Below are 17,156 nucleotides of genomic sequence, written 5' to 3'. Positions count from 1 at the left end.
ACTTAATTTTGAGGTTATGGGTTTTATCTTACGCAATATTGTATTTTAGTAACTTATTTTCAATTTTATATTCATTAATACTGTTTTACATATATCTTAAAGATTTGATGTTTCATATATAGCTCTTGGCGTCCACTTGCGACGGCAAGCTGGAGTCTTGTCGGCGGGGGTGTCAAGACCATAGATAATTATTAATTATTGGTTTAATTTGTTTAGTTTAATTGTAGTACGGTCTTGAGTTTCAGGAGACCTAATTTACTCTTGTTTATCTCTAAAGAGATATGTGCAAAGAATACAGTATGTGTATACTTCAAATTGTATGAATTCTAGTCTATCAACAAGAGCTTGTAATGTTATGTAATAAATTTGTTAACATCCACACTTTTCTTCGGACAATGAGGACATCAAGAAAGTGACATTGTTTCGTGTCATCATGATTGAATTGAGGTTATGAGAATTTGGTTGAATAAGATCTTTTTAGATCTGGGACGCACGTGGACGAAAATCGGCCCGAGTGCTGAAACCGTATTACTGGATCGTCAGCAGTTTGAGTTGTATAAAAACCTTTTATTTTATTCAATGACATCATTATCAGAGTAGCATTATCAGAGGATCACTGTCAGAGGATCAATATTAGAGAAGTAGCATTTAAAGTTCTACAATTCGTCAAGTTAAAACATTATTAACTTCAAATACTAAGAGAACAGTCTAAGAAGTTCAACGTTGAAATACAACCGACTGCTGTTACTGGTATACGATCATTCAGTGCTTGGTTCGACTAATCATCAACAACAGGTATGTGTCACAACCAAATTCTGTGCTAATCCAATTCGTTATACATGATTTACACATTAAATTACACTTTCTTAAGTCTTCATTACACAAACAACACTTCACACATAAATGATTACTAGTTCTGTTAAAATACACATGTTTAAGTAGACATTGTTGTTATCATTTTAATAGGGCTCTGGTTGGCCCTCAATCAATGCAACCAGTGGTGGAGTATCCCCAAACTTACCTCTCATATAAATGCAAGTAGATATAGATTTGCTTCATGCAAATTAGATCAATCTGGGGAGCTCAGAGTGCTCTACATATTCAAGTTTTACTAAAAATTTTATCAAGAGCAACCCAGGTTGGCAATATATACCCTTGTCAGTTTTTGTGTTGTAATGCTATTGGTGATATCCTGGATCCTGGTCTTGAGTTCTTCAATTGTGTGTGGATTTGTTTCGTATACTCTTCCCTTTAACAGTCCCCATAAGTAAAAGTCACACGTGGACAAGTCTGGTGACCGAGGAGGCCACAAGCCTTTGCTGATTGTCCTCTCTGGTGTAAACATTTCATGCACAAGGGACAATGATGCAGCTGATGTGTGGCATGTTGCACCGTCCTGCTGAAAGTAACATAACTGACGCTCCTCTTCGGTCAAGTGTGTATAAAACTCCTCCAGGATTCCCATATACACGTCACTGTTCACTGTCGTCTCAAAGAATATGAGCCCAATAACGCGTGCGGCGGAAATGGCACACCAAACACCAATCTTCTCATCATGCAAGGGTACCTGGTGGATTGCGTGTGGATTTTCTGTCGACCAATACCGGTTGTTTTGGGAATTTACGTACCCAGACAGGTGGAAGATCCAGCGAGAATGAACCCTTCAACAATGGCAACACGCTCGGGTATCGAATACGGCATTATCACACACTGACACTCACCCGGCTTAACACAACGAGGCCATTTTCTCAACTGGTTTCGACAAGTTTCACTGGCTGCGGCTGCACGTGACTGATGCAGGTCACGTAAGTCGACCCGACCTCGACAGGCCATCTCTTGGTAGGAAGGTAGATTATTTAAGTGTTCCAAAAACACAATATACCAGAATATTACGACGGGCCGGTTTTACGTACCGCACCCTGTATTTAGATAATATCTTCCCCCCAATTTTTAACGTCCAATCCCCGCCACTTCCAGAAACCGTTAAACCGTTAGGCGTAGGAATTTGAATTTTTATATAAAATAAAATGAAACATTCGAGTTTAATGTCCCACGATTATACTCTTTATCTAAAGGAGACGATGATCAGAGCAAGCAAATTATGATTGAATAATTGGTGGAATGAGAAAATGAGTGAAGACGGGAGTACCCCAAGAAAGCTCACGGACACGATGTTATCCACTACAAAAGCACTTGTCCGCGGATCTAACTAGGGACCCCACGTACCAGAGATAAGCGCTCTACCACTAGCCCACCATGCCCCCGAAATTATATATAAATTTACCCCTTTTGCTCTCGGCTGAAAGTGAGACGCAGTTATACGAAATGCGGTTCGCATGGGTGAAAAATAGGCTTGAAGATTTTGGGGCATTTTTTTTCTTTTTCATTTCTCTGCAACTCTGGAGCACGAGGGTTTATATATATATATACATTTTATGAAAGGAGTAGGAGAAAGGAGACATCATCTTTTCATAACATTTAATGGCTAACCGAAATGGTTGGTCATAGCAACTTGAAGTGTTGTGGGCGCCGCGGTGGCTCAGTGGTAGAGCGTTCACCTCTGGTGCTTGGGGTCCCGGGTTCGATCCCAGCCCACGCCAAGTGAACTTTGTGGTGGACAAACACCGTGTGCGTGGGTTTTCTCGGGGTTCTCCCGTTTCCTCCACTTTCTTCATTCCACCATTTCATTCATTACTCATCATCACCGTCTCCTTTAGCCTAACCGGCATAAACGTGGGACGTAAAACTCAAAGATTTCATTTCATTTTGAAATGTTGTGGACACGTACTGTAGGCTGAGAAATATTTTGGTTTAACGTCCCATTATTATGCCATTTAGGCTAAGGGAGACAGATAATTAAGGCAAGTGAATTATGATACAAAAATCGGTGGAATGGTAGTGTGGGTCGTAACTGGAGTACCAAGAGAAAACTCACAGACACTATGTTGTTCTCTACAAACTACTGATCGAACAAGGGACCCCACACCTAGAGGTAAGCTATCTACTCAATCTCACATAATTATAATATATCACATTTGAGGGAGGGGGAGGAAAGAAGAAACTGACATACAAACTCAGAATCTTGATACATGCGTGCACGCAATACTTTATGTAGGAACAATTATTTGCACATATTACCTATTTTTATTAAATACAGTAATTATACTTTTGTATTATAGAATTAAGTATTTTTAATACTATTGAATAATGAATGAACATGCACATACAGTATAATATGTTTCGAAATGAATTACGAGAGAGTAAACTCTCTTGGAAGGAGAGGGATTGGTTCCTCTTACCCCACACTGCGGACGGTAATGTTTATCACTGTAGATTTTAAAATTTACTGTTTTATCGAATTAATGCTGAGATGGAGCTTTAGTGTTTACAGTCAGTGAACCAAAATAAAAAAAAGAAGAAGATGCATACGAGGATTGGAACATTGACGCAAAAGGTTAGTTGTAAAAATGATTTGTCGTTGTTGTTATGCAAACCATCGACTCTCAAATGATTTTGTTTGGAAAATGATTTTAGGGGAGATATTTAAAATGTAAAATACTGTGTGATGTAGGAACATACCTATATTTCAAGTTAAAACGTTACATAATTTTGGTTCCAAGTACATTTCTGCGAAATTAGTAACTCGTGGTTAATTCCTGTAACACGTCAGGAAATGTTTTGTCAAATAACTTCAAATTGTAATATCTTGCAATTTGTCATCTCTTTTTTTCTTTGCCTGTCGTATGAATTCAAGTAAAACCATTCTGTCTGGATCAAACTTAACGTATTAATTGAATTTGACAAGTGTGCAAAATTATATGGTGTAGAGCCTTTCGGTTTTCGAGTTATGGATAATCGAATATGGGGTTCGTACTTAGTGAAATTTCCACATGTAAATTTTAATGTAGATTTGCACAGTACGAAATTTTTCTTTTACGCAATTGGGAAATTACACTTATCTTTGTTGACTAAAATTCTTTGCACGCATGAGGGTTATTTTTTTATTATTTTTTGTTAGGTGTATAAGAATGTCTTATAGAGGTGGACAAATCAAACGAATCTCAGCCACTGTTGTTTACAAAAGATCACTGGGAAAGCTTCATTCGTAATTTTGATCGTACTCGCACGGTAATTACATGCGTATACGAAGTACGATCCTAAGTCCTGATTGAACTAAAGCTTTCAATCCTATCTTAGAAGAGAAATGTGTCATATATATATATATATATATATATATATATATATATATATATATATATATATATATATATATATATATATATATATATATATTCATAAATTTCTATAATTGTTAACCCGGGAAAGCCCATACTTACTACAAAGAGGATATTGAATACTTTTCTTATTTTTTGCGTCCTTTATAGACACTAAATCGAGATTATCGGGAAAATATTTCCATACGTGTACCCAATGCGGAGAAATAGGTGTGTCCCCTGTAGGGGACACTGGGCATTAGAGATACATTGGGCATATATTGAAATGACTATTGACTTAAAAGATAGAGGTTTTATTGTAAATAAAATATAAATGAACACAAATATCACGTATACATAGAATGACTATACAAAATGCAAAATATTGAATACGGATATTCTGGTTATAACATTTCAATACGCTGCCGAAAGCAAGGTAAAACAATAGCATTACAGAACGCAAAGTACAATAGGGACCTTCAATGTTTACTTTTGGCTGTGATAGTCATACCAACAACGAACATGTAACCCTATCTCACAGTTTTAGCACATAATTCTTGTGTGTTTATGGCACAAACCACACCTCTTTATGCGCACTTCTGTTGTACATGGTCCTTAGGGTCAGAGTTGAGGCGAACGCCATTCGGAACTCGTTGATCTAATGGTGCACTACAATGACACTCTTCACAGGTGGTTTCCCATAAATACCGCAGTAAATTTGAACAATCATTCTATGAAATTGACAATAAGTGAGTTTTTAACCTTGCCCGCATTCTTTTAGCATTATCCATGCATTATGAGAATGGCATCCATACCAAACGTGTACATTTTCATCGAATCTGTCGACTCCCCCTATATATTTATTGCATTTTTGAATAAGAGATGGGCAGTCGACAGAGATTTTTGTTACTCACAATGCTATTATTGTGCATTATCACTTCTTGCTGCCAAAGAGAACCAACCTCTCTTCTTATTCTTCAGTGCCTCTATCTCTTGCAACGGTTATTTCTGGATACGGTTCTCTCGTACTGTACCAGTGCCTCCATTTCCATGCGCTGACAAAGTTTCAATAAGTGACAATGTTGTAAAAAAGTTATCAAAATAAAAATTGTAAGGTCCAAGGCCTTGCGGTAACCTAGACTCCATATCCAAATCAACACCTGGACCTAGACCAAGATCTCTTGATACGGTAGCTTGCTATACTGAGCTCCCTGATAGATTTCAAAAGCAATCAAATAACATGTTCGGGTGGCAGCGACCACAGTTTCTAGTCAAATCTTAGTGGATTTCTACAATTTCATGGAGCTTGAGGCTGAAAAGAAAATTAGCTTTACGTAAATTATCACACAAAGCACAACCTACTTATACAGGAAACGTAATCAAACAGATCGGGCTAGGGAGATTTGATTAGGTTTGGTTTGGTTATGTAAACTTCAACAATACAATGCAATTTTTATAATTGTTTTTTTAATTTTTTACTTTACTTACAACAATCATTATCATTGTTATGTAGTAGTTAGATAAATTCATTTTGAAAACCTTTCTGTAGACAAGAACCGCTCTCGAAGGCCTTTTTCGCCTTTGATGAAAACTGGACGTAAATCAAACTTAGTAGATAATAAGCAAAGTATCGCCTATCTATTTTGTATACAGTGTCAGAAATCTACGACATAATATATTCAAACTACGTTCTCAAAATCGGAAATTATACAAAGAAACAGATTATATACGTACAGTGCCCAGTGTCCCCTACAGGGGACACCTTCTTCTTTTTGCAAAATTATAAGTACTTTTATTCATTTGTGACCAAACCTTACATTTTATATGTGAACATGAACGTTTCAAGAAAATAAATAAAGAGTTTTAAAAAATTTAGTCACCTGTTTCCTTTCTTGGCAGCCATTTTCATGGAGTGAAGTGTGCAAACAGCCACTCAGGCCGCAGAATGCGTAATTCTGTACTTCATATCTCCGCCGCTAGGTGGATCTAAAATCGCACAGTAGTGCTAGGTGATCTTCAGACTACATACTTTCCAAAACTCCAAACATAACCGAAATACTTCCTTCAGGTGGAAAATAGGAGACATTTAAACTGCTGTCCCCTGTAGGGGACACCGGGCTTTCCCGGGTTAAGCAGAACAAGCAGAGATTTAAGGAAGCTTTTCTCTCGTCATAGCTACATCGGAATGCACGTTATGCATAGACTGTCATTCTCTGCAAGAAATCTGCAAAATACAAAATGAATTTATGTTGTCGAAAGTAGAACTCTTGTCTCGTCCCGATACTGGAAGAATCGTGTCTTGCCTCGTCTCGATTCTTGGAAAACTGTCCCTGTCTTGCCTCATTTTTCCATCTCATTTCTAAACTTTATGTATATTTATGTTCTTATTAAAATATAATAGTCCGGCCGTCAAACCCCCGATTTTGAGTGTACCGTGCATTCGCGTCCGCATAAAATATTTTCACGTTTTCATAATCTTTTAACCCTACCAAGTAATATTAGGAAGGGTGTCGCCCTAACACCCTTGGGCAATTTGTATAAAACACGTTAATATGAAATCGCTGCCGCCATTAACGGAATTTCTAGTTTCATTAATCTCTCTTCAACTTCTAGTTCTATCATATGAATATAGGTGTGTATACCTATGTTTTAATGGTCAAAAAATACTTTGAGCAGTTACCATTGTTGTTGAGTACATATTTAAGAATGTAAAATTTATGTAGGTACAAAAAGCTACCGCCATTAACGGAATTCCTCTTTTCATATATATCTCTCCAAGATCTTGTTCTATCATAGAAATATAGGTGTCTACACCTATATTTTAATGGTCAAAGAATACTTTGAGCAGTTTACCATTGTTGTTGAGTCCATATTTAATAATGTAAAATTTATGTATATACAGAAAATCCAAAAATAAATTATATTAACCATAGGAAATACAGTATGCGTGGGACGAGAAAACATTAATTTACCAGTAAGAAAAAAATATTTGTACGGACAATCATTTTAGGGTAGACTGTTATCAAGTTGTAGAGACTTTGATTTCCAATTTATAAAACGGATAGTAACAGAACGATATCTTAGAATTTGCTACATTTAATATATAATTATGCCGCCAGCAAGAACAAGACTCTAACAGCCACAAGGGCCATATATACCCTCTTAATAGACATGGATTCTGCAGACTTCGACACAATGTTCACAGCAATGGTTGGGGCCATACGACTTACCAATATGTGCGAACAAAATGTGACTATATTCACAAACGACCAGCAACTGTATAAGTTGGCTATGCATATCAGCTGGTTTTACCGCAAACAGTTTCCAACTTTCATTCCAAAACTTGAGGGAATGCACAGACTAATGATCTTCATTGGTTGCATTGGATGTCTGATGACATGAAATGGTCTTGAAGATATTTTGAATGCAGCATTTGGAAGTGTTCCAAAAATTCTATCTGGTAAGATGTTCCCATAGAATTTCAGAGCTCTTCAATTGGTTGTTGAAGAAGTTTAGAGACATATTTTTCTTGCGGTAAATTCAAAGGAAGAACTTATATTTTTAAAAAAGCATCAAGCACCTCTACATCCAAACCATGGTGTGGAAAATTTAGTAAAGCCTGTTTTTTTATTATGATGGTGTTTGTGAGAGCTGAACGTGAAAGTGAATGGCGACTATCCTGTGGGCAGTAAAGCATATGCTGCCGTATTTCTTTTCTGCTGATCATCACAATTATACAAGGTACGGTTTGTATTATTTGTAGTCAATGCAAAAATGTCATGGTGATGTACTAAAGAAATTCATGGAAGGGAAGCACGTCATGCACCACAAGGAAGGGCTGTGGAACGGCATCTGGCATGACATGTATATCGAAACGACATTTACGAGATACGGTAAAGGATCCCGTGGAATCATCGGACTGACAATGAAACCAGAAAGTATGAAGACGTGGGCATATAACATGCGCATTTTAGCCGTATTTTGCAAGATCTGTCCGACTTGACCAACGACAGTCAGAGGGATGAAGTCACTACTTACAAAGAATAGAAACCAGCAAGGATTCGAGCAGATAGAATTGACAGAGAGAAACTCAGGAGTAAGCTAGAAACGTGTATTGATCCATTTGACACGAAGGACCATTCCCAATCTCTTACCAACATAGTCACTGGCAGAATCGCGTAAGAAAAAGTGAATGTTCACAATGCGTCGAATATTAGAATGATCAAATGGTTAATTATTCAGCTACTTGGCAGGCAGATTTCTCCATACCAAAGGCAGTTATAACGATGACTATTAACAGGAAGTCCATGTGCGTTGGAACTACAGATGTATGTGATGTCACGTTGATCTGCTCTCGTGTTCCTGGAATACAAGGGCCAAGAGACATCAATTTTCAACCTGTCCTCAAACATGAACTTGCCCCCGTACCAATTCCCATGTTTGATGACTACCGGGAGATGAGAATAACAAAGGCGAAATCACTCATGATGAATCAGCTAAAAAGTTGCTGCATCTGCAAGATAAATCCTCAGACCAGAAGATACAGTGATTGATGAAAGTGTTATACTGTGGGTAGTAGACTGTCCGAACAATGAAACTGTTCATGGCTATTCCAATGACGTATGAGAATACGTGTTTCAGAAGACAAGGTTCTTTAATGTGTATTAGTTATTCGACAGATACTACAACTACAGCATTAAGAGTGGCACAAGATTGGTGCAGGCGTAGAAAAAGATAAGACATTTCTTCCAGATCTTCCAGGTGCACATGCTCTCTCAGGGTGGGACACGCCTGCTCAATGTTTTGGCATCGAAAAGAGAGTGCACTGCGGCAACAAACTCAAGCTACTTGGAAAATTTCATGCAAATATCGCCGATGTTGTAAAAGAAACCACGTATTTCATGTTCGTTGCTACGAAAGCAAAAGGAGAGAAAATATATCTGATGTACGAGTCGTTGCGTTGATTACAAAGATATCAAGGCGAAAGGCTGCGTCATCTCCTGATTTGAAAAGTCTCTCATCTACAACGGAAGCGTTCGAGTTAAATGTGCGTAGAGCACATATTCAAACTGTCATATGGATGTCACGGTGCGAATTTTAGCCTCCCAAGTTTGATCCCCCTTTGTAAGGCTGGAAACTTGAAAATGCGTCGAAATCTCTTGTTCTTGTGCTACTGCTATCAAATACTGCATTGGCACCTCCAGAAGTGTTTGATATGATTCATTGTCGTTGTTCATCTGATAAAGCATTCTTAACAGCTTATTGTCGTTGCAATGCAGCTAAACTGTCGTGCACTGTGTTTTATCTCTGTCATGACGAAGTACGGTGTTATAACGGAAAAAATAAAATAATCGCCGCGGCAAATACAAACGTAGACGAAGAGGAGACCGAATATTTTATTCATGATTTGTACTCTTTTTGTTCGCAGTGACTGTGAAAATGAAAGTGTTTATACTTTTAAACATATTCTTCAACACTTTTAAGATGTTTAAAGCAACTTGTGATCGATAAGAAATCTTGAGTGTACACAATGGGAAGTTTTTGGTAGGATAATAAATTTTAGGTGTATGCACAAAATTTGATTTATCAGTAATAGCAGCACTTAGTTTCCATAGTAACCCTTTCGAATATAATGACGACAAGACAACGTCGTGAAGTACTAGAGACAATTAGTATCAAATTAGCTGTTTACTTGTACCAAAGCCTGTAGTTTGCATCAAAACCTAACATACGCACCAGTGAAACCTTTTTTTTTTTTTTTTTTTTTACTTGCACAGAGAATTGAGAAACATTTTATAACGACATCATTATATAAGATATCAAAATAATAATTGACATGAACATTACCAATATCTCAATGTATATTGGGGTACCGTGCTTTCACCCAGGGCCCCAAAGGTCGAAAAATTGATTTTTTCAGAGAAATTTCCCGATTTTTCTAAATCTCCCTTTTCTCGTACGTTGTAAGGGTATGATCTTTATAGCATTTGAAAGATTTCATTATTTTAAAGAGAATGGTATATGAACTATAAAATTCTGATGAATTGTGTTGAAGTAATAGATACTTGAAAAAAAGTCCTAAAAATTGCTTAACGTCATTGGATTCGAAAGGGTTAATGGGTATTATGCAAAATGCCCAAGGGTGTAGGAGCGACACCCTTCCTAATGTTGTTTAGGAGGATGTAAAGACCATGAAAATGCAAAAATATTTTATGCGGACGCACATGCACGGTACCATGGACTGACTGCCGGACTATAAATCATATAAGAGTTATTCTAATCTCTCCGGATCGTAGGAGGTCCACGTAGGGTGTGGCATAACAGCATTTAAACCATTTTCAATCTGTATTATAAAATTGAAAGTGACTGTGTTTGCGACTTTTAACCTCTTGAGCTATCCGACCGATCTCAATCAAATTTTCAACATATATGAGTTCTGGGTCTGGAAGTCTTTCTATCATTTCACTTTGACGGTAGAGCTTATGGGAGGGGGTGGAAGGAAGTTATAAAAATAAATGAAACTTAATAACCCTTGAATCAAACAACCAAACTCGATCAAATTTTTGTGGATGAGGTTCGGGCTTGGAATGCTTTTTATCATTTCACTTTGACAGAGCAACGTAGGGGCGGAGGAGGAGGGGGAGTATAGAAAAGTCAATATAGCTAAACAAAAATATAAGTCACTGTGTTTATGATTTAATAACACCTAACTACCCAACCGATCTCAAATTTTCAACATCGATGAGGTTCGGGACTGGATTTTTTTTTCATAATTTCCCTTTGACGGTAGAACCTAGGGTTGGGAAAGGGGAGGGAAATATATATAAAACTTAATTAATCTTGAGCCACCCAACTGATCTCTATCAAATTTTCAACATAGATGAGGTTCAACTTTTTTTTTTTTCATATCATTGGAATTTAGAGGAGAAAGAGGAGGAGAGACCTTCATAAATTATCGATAAGTAAAAATGAAAGTACAATTTAAAAAATGAAAGTATATGTTTATATGGGTCACCGTTTTCAAAATGGCCTGTATTATGGCCTGTATCATCAAAATGGCGGTGCCTATATCAGATAAAACATCCAGTACGACTAATATGAAAACGGTTGAAGATAATAATGGATGAATAGAATAAAATTCCTATAGGAAATCACAGAGGGTATTTATCGTTCAACGGCTCGAAAATGTTGCAACAGAGGAGAAGATGATTAGGATAAAAGTGTCGTAATGCAAAGGAGGAAATCTAATTCCTAGAAAATCATCATTTCAACGTCCTCCGTAAATGGGTGAAGCGGGATGAGAAGGAACGGTGAAATTGCAAATGAAAATCTTAGTTTTTGCAAATTGTATCTACACAACAAAATTATCTGAAATGTGTTTTTATAAGAGATAGATGTCTGTAATGAAAAAAAAAAGCAAGTAAAATTCTTGTTAAATGGTACCGGTACCTTCTATTTTAATTGCAGGCAATGATTTGTGCAAGAATGAATCAACTGAAATGCGAAACAATTTGTCGAACAATGCAATTTTAGAATAATGTATACAATTGTTGGTTTTCCTCGAAAGTCTTCTACACAATATTGGTTCCTTACAGTATCAGTCACTTGTACACATAAGTGTTTCAGACAAACCATACCTATTGAAAGTAAAAGTAGGGTTCTCATTTTAGATTTTACCATTCATTCCCACTTCACGCATTTACGGAGGGAGATCGGAAAGATAATTTTCTAAGAATTATATTTTCTCTTTAGCATTATGTCATTTATACTTTAATAATATTTTTCTCCGTTGAATTATTTTCGAGGCGTGGAATGATAAATACTCTCTGTGATTTCCTATACGAGTTATATCCTGTTAATTTATCTACAACCGTTTTCATATTATTGGTACTGGGCGTTTTATTTGATACAGGCACCATATCTTCGCGGCCATTTTGAAAACAGTGACCCATATGAACAATCTTTTGCCACAACGCTGTCTAGTGTATGAGGATCTATCGAACGAGCTATCACTTGACCCACATTTTCGTTTAAAATTTCCAAGTCGGACCTCGGCCCCAATGAAAGCCGGCCCTGGAGGACACCGTGACAACATCATTCGATTTGCTCCATGGCTTTCCGATTTGAGTTTTTGTTTGGTTCATTTATATTCAACCGTTTCCATATTAGTGGTACTGGACGTTTATCTGATATAGGTAAGATATCTTGTCGGCCATTTTGAATACTGTGACCGCTATGAAAAATCTTTTGCCATATCGCTTTCTAGTTTTTAAAGAACTATCGAACGAGGTGTCACTCGCTTCATATTTCTATTTAAAATTTTAAATTTGGGCCCCGGGCCCCCTTGAAAAGCGGTCCTGGGGGGCTAGGCGACATCACGATTGAATTTTTCCCATTGTATTTCCTATTTGAGTTTTTGTTCAGTTCATTTATGTTCAACCATTTTCGAGATATTTCCGTGGAAATATTAAAATGGGCCACCCTGTATATACAGACTGTTCCATAATTCGTGTAATTTTCTACAGCACTGGGAGAAGATGAAGTTTTCACACTATTAATGTGAAATTTGGCACTCTTATTGAGAAATATCTGAGTTTTTCGAATTTTTAAACGAATTAAGAGATAATTGCTGTTTAGCCTCCTTTCTGAGGGTGTAAACACAAAAGTTCATTTTCCTTATGGGAGATTCAATGTTAAATTTTGGAAGCAGTTTTCTCCAATTATTATTCGTAAGGATTTTGGGGCCAAATGAGTTGTATTTGTTACAAAATGCAAAAATACTCATTCACAAAGCTAGTAAATCCGCCTCAAACATTATTTTGGGAACGCCCTCCCCCTTTTTGGGGGGCAAGGGCGTAAAAATGTGGTGGGTGATGTGTTACCAAAATCCCAAAATTTATTTTCAGAATGCCAGTAAGCATAAGATTAATCAGAAATGTCACAGAACTAATGCTCCAATGCTCCTTACATGTAAGAGTGACTGATGATGGAGCTACAGCTCCCTTTCAAAAATAAAATAATCACCATAAATATCCTTAGTGGGGACATACAAGAAGAAGATGTTTTTTTGTTAATTAATGTGAAATTTTTCGTCATCGTAGCAAAAAAAATGCGTTTTCCATATCTGGAATGTTATTTTGGTAACCACTGCCTTAGGGGGCACAGGGGACGAAGCATCAAATGATGGATGTTTATAAAAATTCAAAATTTTGTTCCGGAAATGCCAGTGAGCGACAGATTATTCACAAATGCCTCAGAATTAATATTACAATGCTCCTTGCATGGTTAGTGACTTATATGAGGCTATAGCCCCATTTCAAAAATAAAAAAAAAATCATCATAAATATCCTTGGTATTGACATACGGGAAGAATGATTTTTTTTCTCAGTTAATGTGAAACTCGGCGTCGGATTAGCAAAAAGTTATGCGTTTATCAAATCTGGAATATTATTTTGGTAATGTACCGCCTTAGGGGATACAAGGGTTGAAGCATAAGTTATTAGATCTTTCACATTAAGCATAAGTTATTATAAAATTTCAAATTTTATCTTGGAAAATACAGTTTGTGTCACATTGATCACAAATAATACAAAATTAATATTCCGATGCTCCTTGCATGTGCCAGTGACTGATATTGAGCTACAGGCACCCTTCCAGAAATCACATAATTTACGGTAAATATCCTTAGCAGGGACGTACGGCAAGAAGGTAAATATGCTTTACAATTAATGTGCAATTTGTCATTATTGTAGAAGAATGTTTTGAATTTAAAAAAAAAAAAATCTCGAATCTGGTGTAAATGAATATCGACTGTCAGTGTAGCAGATTGAGGATATAGCTTCTTGTTTTTGGTATCACTGGAATATAATCAAAGAATTTTGCGTTTTTAAAAACCAAATTGGACTCTTCTTATAGCATGAAATCACACATACAAGTCACCTGCATATTTTCTGCACACTTAAGCAAACCAGCTCGAAATAGAACACAAAATGACAATGGAAAATGCCGCAGGTACCACGAACGAAAAAAATCTTAATGAGAAGTAATATTTTAAAAATTAAAAGTCTATTATGTGACCTTTAAGTTTCAATATTGTTTTCTTTATTCGAAGAAATAGGATATATTTTCCCTACTTCTTCCACACTAACTATATGATCCCACTTTCCACGCAGTAGCTTACTCGTATACTTTACATGCAAACACGTCAGGAAATCGTATACTATGGACATATGGTTGTAGTAAAAACAAATGTCTCGTGAGGAATAAGGATCAGGTTGAATAAGGCTATAACATAAACCCAAGAAAACATATTATTCCTTTTTAAAAACTACACTTTTTTTGGCTTAGTTGTCATTAACTAAATTGTTTAAAGATTTCATTAATCTAAGTGTAAGACAGATAAAATGAACTTACTTTTATTCAGCATGCCCTCGTGAACGAGCAAGACATGAATGAATTAATGCGATTTACTAAAGCCACTGTGAACACCTTCTCCAACATATCTGGATGACTCTACGCTCTGGGCAATTCTTTGTTTTATGTTGCCCAATAAGGAGGAATGGCCCTAATAAAATTCCAGACGCATGCACCATCATAGGCACAAGCGAAAGAGTGTCATCGTACAGTATTTTCTAACTAAAAATGCAAATTTACCCATGTGACACTCCCATTAGGCAAAATAAATTCTGAGTCCACGCCTCTAAAAGAAATCCACACATGGGTATTTTCTTACTGTCAAAAACATTTTTTTCTAAAATAATGCCAAATTTCCCATTATAAAAAAAATGCTTCTGCTAGTAGGTCTTTGCATAAGAACAGTCATATTGAATTTATGATTTTTTCAAAGATAGCTGTAGTAACATATTAGTTACTGGTATATAAAAGTAGTATAGAGTATTAATTTTGTGCATCTTGCAACTAATTTGACATTCATGAGCACACTGAAAATAAAATTTGGAATTTCTATGAGTCCTCCCCCTATGATCCGCCAAAGATATCAAATTACCCTCCGTGCCCTGTGCCTCATATTGCCAAAATAATATTCCAGATTTTTACTATCACAACACCAAATTTCACATTAATTGACAAAATATGGCTTCATCCGTATGTCCCTGCTAAGAATATTTACCATAAATTTTTAATGTAATTGTTGAAAGGGAGCTGTAGCTCAATATCGGTCACTGGCACATGCAAGGAGCATCGGAATATTAATTTTGCATTATTTGTGATCAATCTGACACACACTGGATTTTCCAAAATAAAATTTGAAATTTTTATAAAGATCCAACCACTTATGCTTCACCCCCTGTTCTCCCCTAAGGCGGTACATTACCAAAATAATATTCCAGATTTGATAAACGCATAACTTTCTGCTAACCCGACGCCGAGTTTCACATTAATTGAGAAAAAATCATTCTTCACGTATGTCAATACTAAGGATGTTTATGGCGATTTTTTTTTGTTTTTGTTTTTGAAAGAGGGCTATAGTCTCATATAAGTCACTGACTATGCAAGGGGCATTGGAATATTAATTCTGTGACGTTTGTTAATTATATGTCGCTCACTGACATTTCCGGAACAAAATTTTGAATTTTTATAAAGTTTCATTATCTGATACTTCGCCCCCTGTGCCCCCAGACATGAAAAACGCATACTTTTTGCTACAGCGACGCCAAATTTCACATCAATTGACAAAAAAATACATTCTTCTCGTATGTCCCTACTATGGATATTTATGGTATTTTTTATTATTGAAAGGGAGCTATAGCCCCACATAAGTCCTGACACATGTAAGGAGCATTATAGTATTAATTTTGTGACATTTGTTAATTATCTGTCGCTCACTGGCATTTCCGGAACAAAATCTTGAATTTTTATAAATATCCATCATCTAATGCTTCGCTCCCTGTGCTCTCTAAGGTGGTGCGTTACCAAAATAGCATTCCAGATTTCAAAAACGCATACTGTTTTGCTACAATGACGCCAAATTTCACATTAATTAACAAACAAAAAAAAATCTTCTTCTCGTATGTCCGTAGCCCCATTATCAGTCACTCTTACATGTAAGGATCATTGGAGCATTAATTCTGCGACATTTGTGATTAATCTGATGCTTACTGGCATTCTGAAAATAAATTTTGGGATTTTGGTAACACATCACCCACCACCTTTTTACGCCCCTTGCCCCCCAACAGGGGCGTTTCCAAAATAATATTTGAGACGGCTTTACTAGCTTTGTGAATGAGTATTTTTGCATTTTGTAACAAATACAACTCATTTGCCCCAAAATCCTTACGAATAATAATTGGAGAAAACTGCTTCCAAAATTTAACATTGAATCTCCCATAAGGAAAATGAACTTTTGTGTTTACACCCCCAAAAGGGAGGCTAAACAGCAATTTTCTCTTAATTTGCTTAGAAATTCGACAAATTCAGATATTTCTCAATAAGAGTGCCAAATTTCACATTAATAGTGTGAAAACTTCATCTTCTCCCAGTGCTGTAGAAAATTACACAACTTATGGAACAGTCTGTATATATATAACTTAATAACTCTTGAACCATCTAGCCGATCTCGATCAAATTTTCAACATAGATGAGGTTCCGAGCTTGCGATTGCACGATTTTTTATTATTTTACTTTGACTGTATAATGTAGGGTGAGGGAAGAAGTTTTATATAAAAGAAGTAAAAATGAAAGTGAATGTCTTTGTGACTTCATCACTCTTGAACCACCCAACCAATCTCAATTAAATTTTTAACATAGATGATGTTCAAACCTGGGGTGGCTTTCATCATATCACATTGACGGTTGAACTTAGGGAAGGGTGAGGCAAGGGAAAAACATATAAAATAAATAAAATTTAATAACTCTTGAAGCACGCTACCGATCGCTATCAAATTATAGACATGCATGAAGTTCATGCCTGTTTTTTTTTATTTT

This window comes from Thermobia domestica, chromosome 6, assembly GCF_964235325.1.
Source record: "Thermobia domestica chromosome 6, izTheDome1.hap1.1, whole genome shotgun sequence".
NCBI classification, from domain to species: domain Eukaryota; kingdom Metazoa; phylum Arthropoda; class Insecta; order Zygentoma; family Lepismatidae; genus Thermobia; species Thermobia domestica.
This window is presented reverse-complemented; position numbering follows the sequence as displayed.